The sequence below is a fragment of the Pteropus alecto genome, unplaced genomic scaffold (genome assembly GCF_000325575.1).
Source record: "Pteropus alecto unplaced genomic scaffold, ASM32557v1 scaffold75, whole genome shotgun sequence".
Taxonomy (NCBI): domain Eukaryota; kingdom Metazoa; phylum Chordata; class Mammalia; order Chiroptera; family Pteropodidae; genus Pteropus; species Pteropus alecto.
The window spans coordinates 25,659,692-25,676,193 of record NW_006440638.1 but is presented as its reverse complement, the minus strand read 5'-3'; the positions used below and the strand labels follow the sequence as shown (position 1 = coordinate 25,676,193).

Sequence of the window (16,502 nt, the reverse complement as noted above, 5' to 3'; positions counted from 1 at the left end):
ACTCCAGACTTTTATATGGTAGATAAGTAAATTTCTATCTTATTTAAGCTCATTTATTTTTGTGTTTTGTTGTTATTGTTGTTACTTGGAACTAAATTTAATCCTAATAAGTACAAAGAGTATCATAGTTGTAGTTCTGTGGTTTTCTTTTTTGCAGCTTAAAATCAAAATGGGCATTAAAGCCTCCATCCTGAGAATGAACCTTGTCTTCACCTGAGGCAAGTGAACTCTTGTCTTCACAGACCCTGAGGCAAGGATTAAGTGCTGATGGTTATTTACAAGTGCTATCCCAGGACAGTGAAAATAGGGCAAAAGAATGTAAAATGGAAAAGGATGAAACAACACTGGTCATTGCTTCACAATGAGTCATAAAAGATGTATCCAAGTCTACGGCCATGCCACCCTGAACAAGCCCGATCCCATCTGATCTCGAAAGCTAAGCAGGGTCAGGCCTGGTTAGTACTTGGATGGGAGACCACCTAGGAAAACCAGGTGCTGCAGGAATAAAAAATAAATAAAAAATAAAGGATTGTAAGTGGACAAGGTCTTTGCAATCTGTGAGGTCAACCAAGTGTTGCCTCACCTAAAAAAATTAAAAAAAAATTTTAAAAAAAAGATGTATCCAGTTGCTTGTCACTCAGCAATGCAGGATACCTTCAGATAGGCTCTCTGGATAAACCACCCTTTAAGCCATCTATAGGAGGAAGGAAGGAGAGAAATTTTACCCTACATTGCCTCCTCCTTGGATAGCCAGCATTCTCTCCTTAGGCAATTAACTTCTCTCCTCTTCTGGACTGGATCATCTGGTTCTTTCCATATACCTCAAGAAGACAGAACTCATGCACTGTGATGTCATGTTTCCTTCAGCCTCAGAAGTGGAGGGAGAGGCTGGAACAACAAAGGTGTGTGGCTACCAGGTCTAGCTGTGTGGTGGTGGCCATAAAGGAGAACCCAGAACTCCCAGAAAGTGACTCTCTGGTCCCAGCAAGATTCCTCAGAAGTTGGTCTAGATGAATAAAACCACTATAGTTTCCATGTGTATTAATGTCTGCCAACTTAGACCTCCAATATGCCCAAAATTTGACTTTAAAATATCTCAAAACTGACATTTGTAGTACCAACATGGATGGGCACCTATACATACAGTCCTACTTATGAATTTGGTCCTATCAGCTTTGATGTCTTGGTGTCTAATATTATTGGCCAATACCTAGCTTTGCCCTTAAAGGTCATAGATATTACTCTCACTTTACATCTAAGATTAGAGTAAAAAAAGATGAGCAAATCACTGATAACTTCAAACCAATCAACATTCCAACATCTACACAAAAGAGACATACTGAATTGTTTTTATTTGTTATATTTATTTCTGGGCAGAGCCATCCATCTCTGATTCTCAGGGTGCCTGCCTCTTGGAGCATTGCAATTTTGCAGTAAATTTAAATTGCAGGTTGATTGATGGCTAGACGGGTACAAGAAAGAGACAACTAGACTAGTGTTAAAAAAAATTCATAGACAATTTTGTGGTGTGAGAGTTTTTACTTGCATATAATGGAGCTGGATATTATTTTAAGGAGGTCATTGAATACAGAAAATGAGTGATTAATTATTTAACTTACTATTTGTCAATCACAATTCAGATTACATACTATGTAGATCCATTTTGACAGACTCCAGGAGATTTTTTCTTGGATAACAGAATATGGGATCTCCCTGTTTTTCATGGATTATCTAGGAAGAAGGCTTTTGAGGAATCTGCTGCCATTCCATGAGCCTGTTGCTTGTGACTGCCTAATTATTCATGGCTGCTCTTGGAAAGTTCCTAATTCATGACCTATCTGGAGGCGCAAGGCCTTTTTAAAATGTAAAACTTTCTCTTCTAAAAATACAAACCCTTTTCTCAGGATGAGGAAAATTAATTTCTCCAGGTAGATCAGAGATAGATTGAGGGAGACATTGCTTTTTTCTCTTCTTCACTAAGAATCCAAAGGTATGTTAAAGTTCCAGTTGGGCCATGTACTGGTTTAACTTGGGCAAACCCCTTAACAACTCATAATGTCAGTTTTCGAATCTGTTAAGAGAGGATAATATTACTGCTACAGGGTTTCAAACAGTTAAAAATATGATACTCATGCAAATATAAAACAAACATGTGAAATATTTTAGTCAAGTCATTAATTAATAAGAGAGCCAGTAAGATATTATGACTGGTTCAAAGGAGAACATGAGGAACAGAGATATTTTAGACAGTTAAAGGAATGCCAAAATAAATTTGCTCATAAGTGCGAAACTGGTTAACACCCTATAAGGCAATAAATGGTAATATCTGGGGTTTCTTTTTCCACCACGTAGAAATCAATTGCATCTCTCCTGGAAAAAAATTCATTTGCATTTCTCTCAGACAAGAATCATTTGCAATGCTATTCCTTTTTTACAAGTAAATTCCCATCCCTACAGAGTTATAAATAGCCTAGTTCAGGAACTAGCAAGACAAACTACTGCCCATGGGTCAAAACAAGCCCACAGCCTGTTTTTGTACAGCCTACAAAGTGAACATCACTTTGAAATTTTTAGAAAGCTATGAAGGGGGTGGGGAAAGAGGAAAGGAAGGGAGGAGAGGAGAGGAGAGGAGAGGAGAGGAGAGGAGAGGAGGGAGGGAGGGAGGGAGGGAGGGAAGGAGGAAGGAAGGAAGTAGAGAATATTTAACAAGTAATGTATATATTCTGTAAAGCCTAAAATATTTACTATCTAGTGCCTTACAGAAATCTGCAATGGATAGTCTATACCCTTGTAGATGTAAATAATCCTTGGAAGAAGTGTGTGCTCATATTGAAAGAAAAACATCCTCCTTTTTGACTATTTTCAAGTTTTTGGATAATTTCTTGATACTATATTCCATCTGAGCTACCAAAATGGTTGTGGGTTTAATTTGGCTAATAAAACAGTAAAACTCTAAAGTGCCATACATGTATAAAGGGGTGCTGTGCCTTAAGTGAAGAGTTGATGGTTTTCAGAACCAATCCTTAAGAGTCTGACAAACTCATAATGGCATCTGCCCAAGGTTGACTCTCCAAAGATATTCAGAAATCTAAAGTAAAATGTATTTGCCTCCAAGAACTCTGCTCCACTGTGTCATCTTCAGTCCTATTAGGTTTTACAAGAAAATCTGCATTTTTATACTTCAGAATTAGCTTATAAACCATTAAGAATATTGGGCTTTTTCCTGAGTTTTGACTTTTTTTTTTAACTACTCAACTGCTTTCACAATGACAGCACTGCCCTCCCTCTCTCATGGCCTAATTATGAAGCCATCATAACTACCTTGGTATATTAAACTTTTTCCCATGCAAACCAAGACTTCCTGATGCTATTCATATGTTTTCTATAAAATGAGGGTGATTAATAAAATTAAGCAATTCTTTGTGCTTGCCAACTCCAAAATAAAACTCCTACTGATAATATATGAAAATCCATCCCAGCTTTATGAAATATACCATTTATCTCCATTAGTTACTACTATCTATTGACCTCCCACTAGATATGAAAAATTCTGCCACATATTTTAGCAGATGGAAAAATAATAAGATCCCATTCATGTCCCTAAAAGCTTAAAATCTGTCTAGAGAAATGCAAAACAAAACTGCAAAAGGAAATGCATGAAATGCAAAGTCCAAAGTATGGTGAAATCCATTGGGGTGATGTCCTAGCACAGTGGTCCCCAACCTTTTTGGCACAAGGGAATGGTGCTCCTATGAGAATCTAATGCCTGATTATCTGAGGTGGAGCTGAGGCGGTGATGCTAGTGCTGGGGAGTGGCTGCAAATAGATGAAGGTTCCCTTGCTCTCCTGCCACTAACCTCCTGCTGTGTGGCCCAGTTCCTAACAGGCCACAGACTAGTACTGGTCCATGACTTGGGAGTCAGAATAGTTCGTGTTCATAATTCCATGAAGCAGTCAAAAAGAGGTTTCCTATATTTGCAAATATTAGTTAGTACTACGAAAAATCAGGGTGTTTCAGATAAAACAGAGGTTTGTCTGTCTTCTTGAAAAGGTCCAATGAGCAGGCAAACCTGGACCCACACTGTCACATGGCAACAATCAACCAGATTCTTCTCAGAGAGTGGATGAGGAAACCGTGGGCATGGTATCACCTGTGATTTTGTTTATAAATACTGAATCTCAGCCTCCCACTGTCCCCTCCCAAGACTACAGCCCCAGAGATAGATAACCAGAACCCCTATGCACACAAAAATAGAAGAAGCACTGAGCTAGACCTAGACAAGGTTTTTAGATAGGCATGTGCTCTCCAGACTGATATGGTCCCCACCAGTCTATCTTCCTTCACTTTCGTCTTCTTTAATCATTTATATTACCCGCCTGGTCCATGTAAATATTCCAGCTTTCAGCCCTAATTGAAATCCCGTGGCTTATCAGCAAAGCCATCCAGAACTATATTTCAAAACTTTCTCTCACTACTCTCCAGCCCAAACCCTTCCATTCAACTTTTACTAACTAATATATCTTTCCTCCCATTATTTCTCTCACCATTTCTTTTACCTCAAGTTCCCTCCCCTTAAGGCACCAGGCCTGACACATAGCATGAATTTGATAAGTGATTATTTTATCTATCCATTCACTTATTCATTCATTCACATTTGAAAGCATGTATGCAGACACAGTTTGCATTCCTAATTATGGGACTCTTCTAATGTCAGTTTTCCTCACATTTGTAATTCTAGCACCCAGCATAGTGTCTGGCATGCAGTAGGCATTCAATAGTGAAACAATTAAGGTAGGAACAAATAAACCAAGGAGTAGAGAAATGTCTTATTAAGCCAGAACTTTGGTCACAAATATTTATTGTCCATCAGGTACTGTGCTGGGCCTTGGGGATACAAGATAAATAAGATACCATCCCTACTCTCAAAGAGCTACCAATACATTTTGGAGAGCCTAATAGATAAGCCATAATTGTAACACAAGAGAATGTGAATAGAACTGTAACCATTAACTATTGCTTAAATAATGGTGTATAACAAACAACCACTGAACATCAGTGGCATGGTACAGTTATTACTTGCTCATGAATCCAGGGTGGTCATCTAAGTACTTTTGCTGTTCTTGGTTGGACTTGATTAACATCTGGAAGCTGACTGGAGGTCAGGTTCTCTTGGCTAGAATGACTGGCTCCCTTCCATGGGTCTCTCATCCTCCAGCAGACTTCTCTGGGCATTTTCATATTGATGGCAGATGTGTAATTTTTTTTACTACAGAATGCTTAAGTTTGAGAGTTCCAGTCAAGATGGTGGAGTAGGTAAATACTGCATTTGCGTCCTCTTACAACTACATCAAAATTACAACTAAACTATAGCCACCACTGGGAGTCACCCAAAGTCTAGATGAACAGAAGTCCTACAACTGGGGACACACAGAAGAGGCTATCTTGAAACTGGTAGGAGGGGCAGAGACACTATACGAACTGGTCCCACTTCCATGTATGGCGGTTGAGAATTGGGAGAAATATCTTAGCTGCAGAGATCATCCTGGAAGAACGAGGAGTTCTAGTTCTACCCCAGGCTCCCCAGCCCTGGGTTTCAGTGCTGGGAAGAGATGTCCCACAACTTCTGACTGTGAAAACCAGCGGAGATTGTGGTGCAATGAAAACAGAGGGCTGTGGGAGTCACAGACTCCTCTTAAGGGGCCTACACATAGACTAACTCGCTGACGAACTCACTCACTCTGAGCTCCAGCACTGGGGAAGCATCTTAAAAGGTGCCAGGGACATACAAGAGGAACTGAGTTATGTGGTTTCAGGGGAAAAACTGGAGGGGCAGCTTTCTCCCAGACAGAAGCGCTGGCAGAGGGCATTGTTCCTTTGTTGAGCCCTTCCCCTCCACAATGTACAGACACAGGTGGGTGCCATATCTGAATCTCCATCAAATAGCTGACATTGGTTGCCCCACCCTAATGATTCCCTGAGACTCTGCCCTTCCCAACGTGCAGGCCCACCGAAGCCACTTCCAGAGGATTTTCCTTACAAACTGCCTATCTTGGCTCATGCTGCCAGAATTTCCTAAAATCTCTCAAAGGTTCACAAAACCTAAAAGAGCAGCATCTGGCTTCAGCGTGCCCCATACCTCTTGCTGAGCACCATAAAGCCCGACACTGTGACAGCCGGCCTCGGTTTGTAGCTTGGCCTTTTGAGGCACTTCCAAGTCCAGTGTGGGTGGTGACCACCTGCAGATTGCTTGGTAGCTCATGCTAGGTGGCCCCAGGAAGGGCACAGGCTGCAGCTGAACTTGGCCAGCAGCAGGGACCCTCCCAGGAGGCAAGGCCCCAGCCTGCATGCCCTGTGGCCAGTCTGAGCCGGAGCACCACCTAGGGTCAGATCTGAGAACAACGCACCCAAAGGACAGACAGAGCAGGCACCAGAGCCTTACTAAAGTGAATCCTGCTCTGTAGGGTCAGTCCATGCACAACAGCTCCTCCACTGGTCATGGCCAATCGTCACAACCAATCAGCTCAAAGGTCAATTCCCATTGATGAGTAAACAGCAACCAAGGCTCAACTACAACAAGAAATCACACAAAACCCACACAAAGGACATAGCTGGAGCACCTGGCTCAGGTAACCAAGGAAGACTGTGACACTGGGATCCACAGCACACCTACTACATAATGCCACTCTACTAAGACCAGGAGGCATAGTAGCCCTACCTAATACATGGAAACAAACATAAGTAGGCAGCCAAAATTGGAAGACAAACATGTACCCAGTGAAAGAACAGAACAAAGTTCCAAAAAAAGAATAAACAAAATGGAGACAAGCAATCTACCAGATGCAGAGTTCAAAACATTTGTTATAAGGATGCTCAAAGAACTTTGGGGGAGAGTAGATGAACTCAGTGAGAAACCTAATAAAGAGAATAAAATGTTAAAGTGAAGATATAAAACAGAAAAAAAGAACCAGCCAGAAATGAAGAATACAATAACTGAAATGAAGAATACCTTAGGAGGAATTAACAGTAGATTGGATAAAGTGGAAGATAAAATCAGCAATTTAGAAGATAAGGTAGCAGAAAATAGCCAATTAGACCAGCAAAAAGAAAAAATAATCCCAAAAAATGAGAATAGTTTAAGAGACTTCTGGGACAACAAGTATACCAACATTTGCATCATTGGGGTACCAGAAGGAAAAGAGAGAGAACAAGGAACTGACAACTTATTTCAAGAAATAATGACTAAAACCTTCGCTAACCTGATGAAGGAAATAGACATACAACCCAGAAAGCTCAGAGAATCCCAGACAAGATGAACTGAAACAGGACCACACACACCAAGACACATCATCATTAAAATGCCAAAGGCTAAAGACAAAGAGGAACTCTTAAAAGCAGTTAGTTACCTACAAGAGAGCTCCCATAAGACTATCAGAGGATTTCTCAACAGAAACTTTGCAGGCCAGAGGGGATTGGCACAAAATATTCAAAGTGATGAAAAACAAGGACCTGCAACCCAGATTATTCTATCCAGCAAAGCTATCATTTAGAATCAGAAGGACAGATAAAGAGCTTCCCAAACAAGAAAAAGCTAAGACTTCATCATCACCAAGCCACTATTACAGGAATTGTTAGAGGAACTTGTTTAAGAAGAAGAAGGAAAAAGAAAAAATATATATATATAAAAAATATGAATAACAAAATGGCAATAACCACATATCTATCAACAATTACTTTACATGTAAAAGGATTTAATGCTCCAATCAAAAGATAGGGTAGCTGAATGGATAAGAAAACAAGACCATTACCTATGCTGCCTACAAGAGACTCACTTCAGATTGAAAGACACACGCAGACTGAAAGCAAAGGTATGAAGAAAGATGTTTCATGAAAATAGAAACAAAAACAAAAAGCTGGAGTAGCAAGACTTCTACAAGACAAAAGAGACAAAATACTTATACAAGACAAAACACTACTTTGAAGGGAGAGACATGTTAGTGAATTCATATGTTCATTGTAACATTATTTACATTAGCCAAGATATGGAGGCATCCTGGGTGTCCATCAATGGATGAATGGATAAAGAAGAGGTGGTATACACACACACACAATGGAATATTATTCAGCCATAAAAAGGAATGAAATCTTGCTATCTGTAACAACAAGGATGGACTTAGAGGGTACTGGGCTAAGTGGAGTAAGTCAGACAGAGAAAGACAAATGTCATATGTGGAATTTAGAGAACAGGATAAACAAACATACAACAGAAACAAGCCCATAGATACAGAGGGCATTCTGATGGTTTTCAGAATGGGGGGGGTGGGGGGATAAGTGAAGGGGGGAATTAAGAGGTGAAAATTGTTAGTTACAAAATAGTCACGGGGATGCAGAGTATAGCATGGGGAATATAGTAGTAGTATTGTAATAACTACATATGGTGTCAGATGAGTACTGGAATTTTCGAGGTGATCACTTCCTAACTTATATAAATGTCTAATCACTGTGTTGTGCACCTGAAACTAATATAATATCATATGTCAACTATAATTGAAAAACATAAAAATATAAAAAAAATTTTTTTAAAGAATGCTTAAATTTAATTTTTCCTTTTGTTAAGGTAAAACCATTTTCTCAAGGAAATAATACAATTTTGCACAAAGACCAAATGAACTACATATGTCTTACGATTTAGGTATGATATATGGTCTATGAACTGCCACCCTGCTTCTTCACCCAGAAATACTTCTTGGTGATGCCCTTGGCTTTAAATCTCTCAGCAGGCTGCAGACATGGCATGAGGTCATTTGAACGAAGTGACTCACTGCTATGCTGAACTTCATGAGACTTGCACCAACTGGAACTGACCTTCAAAGGAATCCCAATAGGACTGTGAAGGATCTTGGAATTTGGGTGCAAAATGACTCAGAACCAGCAGAAACACTCAATAACTTTTCAAAACTTTCTCTGTATCATGTCTATTAACATCATATTGACCAAAGAAAGTCAAATGATAATTTCAGAAACAAGGGGCAGCAAATAGAACCCCTTCTTAACGGCAGGAGCTTTAAAGACGCATGGCAAAAGGCATAGATAGAGGGGAGGATTAAGAATTGGGCCATTTTTACAAAGAACTCATACAACTCGATAACAAAAAAAAAAAAAAGATCTAATCAAAAAATGGGCAGAGGACCTGAACAAATACTTCTCCCTAGAGGACATACAAATGGCCTACAAACGTATAAAAAGATGCTCGACATCACCAGCTATTAGGGAAATGCAACTCAAAACCACAATGAGATACCATCTCACACCTGTTAGAATAGCTATAATCTACCGGACAAGCAATAACAAATGTTGGAGAGGATGCAGAGAAAAAGGAACCCTCATATACAGCTGGTGGGACTGCAAATTGGTACAGCCACTATGGAAAACAGTATGGAGGTTCCTCAAAAAACTAAGATTTGATCTACCATACAATCCAGCAATTCTTTTACTGGATATTTATTCCAAAGACTTGAAAACCCATATCCAAAAACATATTTGCACACCGATGTTCATAGCAACATTATTCACGGTGGCCAGGACATGGAAGCAACTGAAGTGTCCTACGATAGATATTTGGATAAAGAAGCTGTGGTACATACATACAATGGAATATTACTCAGCCATAAGAAGAGATGAAATATTAGCAAAATAAGCCAGACAGAAAAAGTTGCAAATCACATGACATCACTTATATGTGGGATATAAACCTAAAAGCAACAAATGAACAGGACAAACAGAGATTCAGGACATGGACAATGGACTAGTGGTTACCAGAGGGTAGGGGATGGGGGAGGAGGGGAGAGGTTGACGGGGTAAATGGGGTCAAATATAGGGGGATGGGGGAGGGTGAAGTGGGTAAACGAGATCAAATACATGGTAGCTGAAGGAAACTGGATTTGGGGTGGTAATCACACAATGGAATATATAGATGTCAAATCATAATGTACACCTGAAAATTATATAATTGTATTAACCAATGTTCCCCAATAAACTTAATTTTTAAAAAAACGAACTGGGCCATTTTTGTAACCTACCATAACAAGTATGAAAAAAGTACTATAGGCAGAAGCTTAAAATCTAAACACAGGAAAAGTGATTTTAGAAGCGTTCCATTCCAGAATCTCAAGATAATTTTTTCCAAATATTCTCTGAACCAGAATTAACGCTGCCATTCAAAGCCATAAAAAAAAAATAACAAATAAAACATATTGAGAGCTTCTCCCCCTACCCCCCGCCCCACCCCGGCTCCACCCTGCCCACGAGTGCCCCTCCAGTTTCATTGCACTTGCTTAGAGCTCCAGGGCACTGCTAAGCCAGCACTGTCACAGGATCCTTCCAGCCACCATCATGATCATTTATCAGGACCTCATCAGCCACGATGAGGTATTCTCAGACACCTACAAAATCTGGGAGATGGCAGTGGAGCTATGCGTGGAGGTAGAGGGGAAGATGGACAGTAGGACAGAAGGTAACATTGATGATGATTCGCTCATTGGTGGAAATGCCTCTGCTGAAGCCCCCAAGGAGGAAGGAACTGGAAAGCACAGTAATCACTGGTGTTACTATTGTCATGAACCATCATTTGCAGGAAGCCAACTTCACAAAAGAAGCCCACATCAAAGATTACATAAAACCCATCAAAGGGAAACTTGAAGAACAGACACCAGAAAGAGTAAAACCTTTTATGACCAGGGCTGCCAAACAAATCAAGCACATCCTTGCTAATTTCAAAAAACTATCAGTTCTTTATTGATGAAAACATGAATCCAGGTTCCATAGTTACTCTGCTGGACTACCATGAGGTTGGTTTGACTCCATGTATGATATTCTTTAGGGATGGTTTAGAAATGGAGAAATGTTACCAAATTTAGCAATTTGGATCTATCACCTGTCATTATTATAACTAGCTGCTGCTTTTCATCCACATACCAGGAGTAGGACAAATGGAACTGATGCTATCTTGAGCTCTTCATTTATTTTGACCTTGGTTTATTTAGAGTGGAAGCATTGTTTTTAAGAAAAACATGTCATGTGAGTTGTCTAAAAATAAAATGCATTTAAACTCAAAAAATATATATATTGAGCCTTTTCAATGTAACGAGCTTTGTCCTAGGCACTCCATACATACTCCTAACAAGTCTAAGATGTGTGTGATTATTCTAGCTATAGATGAAGAAACTAAGTTTCAGAGAAGTCTGATAACTTGCTCAAGGTTGCACACCCAGGATTCATACACTCTAGAGCCTTCACTCTCCTGAGCTACACCATAGAAATTAAAGCTATGCCCATCACCTTGTCTTCCTTTTCCTTACTGAAAGAGTCTACGTAATGGTTTTAACATATAGATCATTATTGGCCAAATATAGAGCCCCAAGAATTAAAATTTCAGTAAGTGAACCACCAGGAGTAAATTACAGCACAGCTCATCCATGAAATTGCAGTTGTGTACTTTTAGGGCCATTGTATTCTAACAGACAAAGCCTATTTGTTTTCCTTTTCCTGCAATATTAAATTTTGAAATTGCTTTCTTGGTTCAAAAAACTCTGATGCCATTTGTGTTGTGTCAGTTGCAAAACAAATTCAAGTAATCATGAAGATTTTAATAATTATGGACCAACCACATTTGAGATCTTGCTCACCAGCATATGTTGTCAGTATAGTTCAAATAAACTTCATATTAAAAAATAATAATAATAATAATTAAGGGCCAACCAAAGATGAGGACTGTGTTTTTTCATTCTATGAATAATGCATTTTTAATGAAACCATTTCATTTCTCAATTTTGAAATCTATAGCCCAAGTTTTCCTTCCTATCACATTTTTTGTTCTGGGTGGTCATTTACCTGCCTTTGCTGACAACGTCAAGATACAGGAAAGAAAGAAATCAAGTACATAGACATAAACCTTAGTTTTTTCAGGGTCATTTGGTATTGCCATCACATAAAATTTTCTCACCCTAAAGGACTGGATTCTTATTTAGTGCAACCCATTTGCTTTCTCTCCTGAAATACACAATTTTCCTTCTGTTCTAGGAATTGACTCCTATCAGTGTCTGGCATGGAATAAAAAACTAAAAAAATCAAATGAAGCCTTACCTCAACAATCCCATCAAATTCTCTACTTTGCAAAGTTACGTAACAAGCAATGAGCTTTCTAGTGATTCATCTGGAAAGACAAAGCCTAGGCTGTTTATCTGTAAGCCTTTCCATAAGGTAGGGGGAAAAAAACTTTATTATGATCTACATCAGGGTGGCAAAAGCCTTCATTTTACATCACAACTCCAGTCAGGTGATAGTTCTGCCTGGACCACTGTGGTGAGAACAATTTTGAAGTCATGTTTAAACATGATGGGAAATGTGCAGCAATCAATTAGTAATGTCTGCTTAGTTATACAATTAGGAGTAGTGGCCTGTGTGCCATTCATGGCTTTGTTCTAACAAAAGTCACAGGTGTTTAAAAGTTCATTCACCTCCAAATAGAAAATGATGAAGTCAAATTGTCACTATTTGCAGATGACATGATTCTCTATATAGAAAACCCTAAAGACTCCACAAGAACACTACTAGAAGCAAATACAGTAAAGTTTCTGAATACAAAATCAATGTTCGAAAATTCATAGTATTCCTATATTCTAATAATGCACTGTCAGAAAAAAAGGTAGAAAAAAATATTTCTTTTCCAATTGCAACAAAAAGAATAAAAAATCTAGGAATAAATCTAACGAAACATGTGAAGGACCTATATAATGAAAACTATAAGACCCTATTAAAAGAAATCGAAGAAGATACAAAGAAATGGAAAGACATTCCATGTTCTTGGATTGGAAGACGCAACATAGTTAAAATGACCTTATTACTTAAAGCATTATACAGATTTAAGGCAATCCCCATCAAAATCCCATCGGCATTTTTTTAAAAAATAGAACAAAAAATCATCAGATTTGTATGGAAGCACAAAAGACCCCAAATTGCCAAAGCCACCCTGAGAACATGGAATGAGGCTGGAGGCATCACTCTGCCTGACTTCAAATTCTACTACAAAGTGAAAGTAATCAAAATGGCATGGTATTGGCTGCAAAACAGACACATGGACCAGTGGAACAGAATCGAGAGTCCAGAAATAAACCCGTGTTTATGTGGGCAAATAATTTTTGACAAAAATGCCAAAAATATACAGTAGAGAAAGGAAAGCCTCTTCCTTGGTGCTTGGAAAACTGGAAAGCCACCGGCAAAAGCATGAAACTAGAAAGTTGTCTATCACCTCACACCAAAATTAACTCAAAATGGATTAAGGACCTGAATATAAGACCTGAAACAATAAAGTGCATAGAAGAAAACATAGGAACTAAACTCAAGGACCTTGGACTTAAAGAGGATTTTAAGAATTTGACCTCGAAGGCAAGGGAAGTAAAAGCAAAAATGAGTGAGTGGGACTACATCAAACTAAAAAGCTTCTGCTCAGCAAAAGAAATTGTCAACAAGGTAAAGAGACAACCATCCGAATGGGAAAATATATTTGCAAGCAACGCCATCAATACGGTGCTAATATCCAAAATATACAAAGAACTCATATGACTCAATAACAACAAAAAAAATTCAATCAAAAAATGAGCAGAGGATCTGAATAGACACTTCTCCCAAGAAGACATACAAGAGACCAACAAACATATGAAAAGATGCTCAACATTCGCTAGCTATTAGAGAAATGCAAATCAAAATCACAATGAGATACCATCTCACACCTGTTAGAATAGCTATAATCTACCGGACAAGTAATAACAAATGTTGGAAAAGATGGAGAGAAAAAAGAATCCTCATACACAGCTGGTGGGACTGCAAATTGGTACAATCACTATGGAAAACAGTATGGAGGTTCCTCGAAAAACTAAGAATTGATCTACTGTATGATCCAGCAATCTCTCTACTGGGTATTTACCCCAAAGACTTGAAAATTCATATCCAAAAAGATATTTGCACACCGATGTTCATAGCAGCATTATTCACGGTGGCCAGAAGCAATCTAAGTGTCCTATGAAAGATGATTGGAACATATGTACAATGGAATATTACTCAGCCATAAGAAGAGATAAAATACTGCCATTTGCAACAACATGGATGACCTCGAGATAATCATGCTAAGCGAAATAAGCCAGATAGAAAACGTTGAAAACCACATGATATCACTTATATGTGGGATATAAACCTAAAAGCAACAAACAAAGAGGACAAACAGAGATTCATGGACATGGACAATAGACTAGTGGTTACCAGAGGGTGGGGGGAAGCGGGAGGAAGGAAGAGATGGGGTCAAATATGTAGTGACAGAAAGAAATCTAACTATGGGAGGGGAACACACAATGCAATATATATATGCCTTACTGTTAAATTGTACATCTGAAACTTACTGGATTTCATTAACCAATGTCACCAAAAAAATAATTCAAAAAAATTTTTTAATAAATAAATAAATAATATAAGTTTATTCACCTAGAGTTATCCAGTATGTTTTATTATATATGGACAATAAAAAAGTGTCTTTTGATGCCCAGAATAACTAATGAAACTAAAGGAATTACAGTAGATACCAGCATCTTTCTACAATGGGCCAATAGTCAGAGAAGTCATCTAGGGATTTTCCTTAGACAGCTACGTAAGAAACCTATAATACGCTTACATGTTTATTGTTCATAGCTAAGCTCCACAGAATTGGCTTCACCCATTTGGATTTCCCTTTTAAAATAAATCATTGTTTTTTTCTATTCTCCCCTCATAGTTTAGAAATTGAGTGCTATAAAATGACTATTGTATGCAGCCCAGAATCAAATCAGTGGCTTTTCACTAGGGCACATGGTCAGACAATACTGAGAGCCTTCTTTAAAAAAGCAATGTACCCCATAGCATGACTCCAAGGACCACCTCAGATCACTAGATAGAAATCAACTGCCTATCTTGTCTGGTACCTCATTAAAGTTCAAAAATAATAGTTGTTCTGACTAGTTAGCACTTATTGCACATCTTCCCTTATCACCTTGTAGAGCCCTGGTAAGAGATACAACTTTACTGAGTGATGTCAGCAGAGACCTAAGAACCAATGGTGTTTTGTGCATTAAACGAAGGTTGGAGCGCAATCACAATTGAAAAAAAAAAAAATCAAAACATTAAAAAAAAAAAAAAAAAAAAGCCTCCCTTTCCTTCTTTTCCTTATCCTTTACTGCCACCTCAAGGATTTTCTAAGAACAGCTCAAATAAATTCAAGATCTTCAACCAAAGAGAGAGATCCAGAGAGAGCTCACCTGAGTTCACCCGATGCAGATGTGTGGTGGGATACAGTGAGCCCCTGCTGGTACCTGGATAGGCTTCTTTGAAATCCCTTCTGTAGTCGCCACAATAAGTGTTGACAAAAGAAATTCCAAACCTAAAGAAGTTTAAAGTGTTTATTATGAGCCAGGAATTTGGAGGCCAATCCGGGGAGCAAAATCTCAAGGGATTGAGATGATGCTCCAGGGAACAGCAATTTTGCAGTTTATTTTATACATTAGAATCAAAGGGAAGACTTATGAAAAGCGACATGAAATCCATTGGTAGCAGATTAAAGAGGCAGGGAAAAAGCAAAGCAGGGAAATCTCTAGGATTAGATGAAAAGTAAAACGGAGAGGTACATGTTTCTTTCATATTGATGGATGCTGGATAGTTAATATTTAACATACATATAGTTTACGGAAGAATGCGGGTAAAGGATAATAAAGAGGAATATTGGGGTTGCCTCTCCCCATACCGGGTGTTTATCTTCGGAGGTCTAGAAAAGAGATCATTATTGATATTTTAAGTATGTTATTTTAGATACACAAAAATAATGGGAAAAAAGGAGGAAAAAAAAGTGGTATAGGTGATAGAGGCTCTGTTCCTCCCTCTGGGGATCAAATGAAAGTTGTGACAGAAACAAGGAGCAGCAGCAAGGAAAAATCACCTGGGATGAGCAAGCCTTACAACGAGGGAAAAATTCAACAAAGCACCCTGCAACGGCAGAAGGTAGGACGGGGTGAGGACACGGGGCGAGGACGCGGGGCTTTCCGGTCTCTAGCAGCTGAGTAAAATGGAGGCTGCGGCAGCTACAGAAATCTCTTAAAGGGGCCACATCTGCAAGCGGATTTTCGCGGTGATGGACCTGCTCGCTCTGAGCACTAGGGCTGATTCAGCTGCGAGTAGGAGCACCAGTGACATTGTCTGAATGAGGGCCTAGGCAAGAAGTGCCAGCAGTATCCATTGTTCCCTGTTGAGCCCTCTCACCTCCCAGTGCAGAGACACAGCGCCGCCATAGCCCAGACATCATCAAACTGGATAATAGAGGTCGCTCCACTCAGAGGATTCCCTGAAACCCCGCCTACCCCAACTTGCAGCCTCACCCAAGCCACATCCAGGTATAGCCTCCGTGAGTCAGGTGCTCTTTGCTGAGACTCAC

At 39.1% G+C, this 16,502-nt stretch overlaps 2 pseudogenes; both read left to right on the top strand.

Moving 5' to 3' along the window:
• Window positions 1-385: 385 nt before the first annotated feature.
• LOC112484504 lies at window positions 386-504 on the top strand (annotated as a pseudogene).
• A 9,877-nt stretch (window positions 505-10,381) lies between these two features.
• LOC102878087 lies at window positions 10,382-10,914 on the top strand (annotated as a pseudogene).
• Window positions 10,915-16,502: the final 5,588 nt, after the last annotated feature.